We start from the raw sequence: 2,162 nt of genomic DNA, 5'->3' as shown, positions 1-2,162 counted from the left end.
GAAACGTTTCTCCCCCTGAAAACGTCCAGATGAACAGAATCAACTTTTGAGGCAAACACAGTGATATACCTTACGTTAAGAACAGATTTAACACTGAATTTGATCAAGGTATTATCATAACCTGCCTTATACCGAACACGTTACGCAGCTGGATAGTGTAGTGGCAAGACTGCACACCTTTGGAGTCGCAAGCCTGATTCTCACCCAGTAACAAATAAAAGTTGTTGTTAAGCTTATTGTTGTGCACCTCTCTGGACATCTGATATAGAGACATGAACCTTTTGCAGGGGTCACGCACACCCCTCAATGTTCATTCAAAAACATTGAATGAAAAGGTGGTACTTTTGACTGGTAATGCATATTTTTGTGTGTGTGTTTGTTGGATCACGTTATGAAAAGTCGTCACATTTCAGGCTAAAAGAATGTGACAGAGGAATGTAGGTGTTTAGATTTAGATCACAGCCACTGATATTTAAAGACATTAAGTCGTCTTCATCGGTTCTTACACGCTTCTCCTCATCTTACTTTCTCAGCCTTTACACTCTTAACAACCAAAATATGTTTAGAAGAGTTAATAGAAAAAAGTATTGACTGAAAAGCTGAAAATGTGGCATTTTGTGCAACATTATGAGATAAATAAGCGCTTTTTAAACCTGCAGTTCCAGCAATGTCCACTTGAGGCTCCACAGAGAGTCAGTCCCAATAATAATAATAATAATAATAATAATAATAATAATATTTCAAACTGTACTGCAGAAATGAACATGCTATGGAAAAACTGTTGGGGTCTCTGTGGGGCGGTGAACTTCTCACATGTGCCGGTCTTTGTTTAAACTCAGAAGTCTTCTTTTGTGGCGCTGTAACTTCATTAAAAGTCATTTTTGTTCAGTGTTTATGAGCTCAGATCTGTCAACATGAAGTACACAAAGCTAAACACAGCAGCGGTAACACCACAGCCAAAGGCTTTTAGAGCTGTGATGACAGAGCACGGCACTCGTGTCAAACATTTTATAAAAAGTTTCTTTTGCATCAGATTTACTTTGTGCAAAATAAAATCTCTGCAGAACCTGAAGGTTTTTTTTTATCGATGTGATAGAAAGTGTAACGGGTATTTTTATTGTACACATAAAGAAAAAGAAATCCCTTAAAGCAAAGACAGAAAAATAACTGTACAGGCTGCCTGTTGAAATTATTGGGTAATCAGAATCCACATGTCAAGACTGGAGCGAATCAGAGGACAAGAAATTCATGTTGGTCCTTCTGATGTTATAATTAACGTGGAACTCAAATTTATTGATCCCTTAAATGTCTCAAGGTGTCACCGCATTAGACCATCAGTGTTAACACGACTCATTTTAAAGACACTCGGCTGCCGGAGAACAAGTCTGTACTCAAACTGTGAACTTTGAAGTTCAGCTGCTTCAGGTTTCGTCTGTGTCTGTTTATGTGTATTTACAGCAGGCAGAGACAAGAACGACTGAGGGACAACTTTTATTTTACTCTCTTTCTGAAGTTTAGTCGAAGAGAATTCATTGATTTTCCCTTAAACTGAACCTCCCTCAGTGAAATGTAAAGCTGCAAGGAACCAGTGCTGATAAATGGGAAAATAACTTCAGCATTTATTCGATAAGATTGTCACCAGAGTTATTTATTTTTCAGTATTCTTTGACCATTTGTGTTCTTCCAGCTGTTTCCAGCTGTAGTATATTTAAATATATGTTCTCATGGAAATGATCTTTCCTTTTTGTTGAATATCTGAATCTTGTCACTCCTTAGTTGTTGTTTTTTTAATAACTTGATTTCTGTCCAAATACTGCGACTTACTGCTGCAGTATTTGTTAACATGCTGAGATCTTTTCCTGTGTGTGTGAAATGTTGCTCACATAGCTGATGAAACCTCGATGGACTGAAACAATTGAATTGACATTCCCACAGTAAGTGAGATTATGCAGAGACTTTTATCATTTTTGTAAATGTAAAATGTTCCCAGTTTTGTTCCACAGTTTTTTTAGAGGAAAAACATTTTTCCATATTCCTTCCATTTGCTTCCGTTTATCCTTTTCAGGGTCCACTATCAGCTCCTTTGTCTTACTGACGTTTAGAAGGAGGTTGTTCCTCTGGCACCAGTTCTCCAGATTCCTAATCTCCTTCAGGTAGGCCGT

Source organism: Haplochromis burtoni, unplaced genomic scaffold (assembly GCF_018398535.1).
Source record: "Haplochromis burtoni strain Fernald_Lab_line unplaced genomic scaffold, NCSU_Asbu1 Contig_588, whole genome shotgun sequence".
In the NCBI taxonomy this organism is placed as follows: Eukaryota; Metazoa; Chordata; class Actinopteri; order Cichliformes; family Cichlidae; genus Haplochromis; species Haplochromis burtoni.
Note: the sequence above shows the minus strand (reverse complement) of the source record.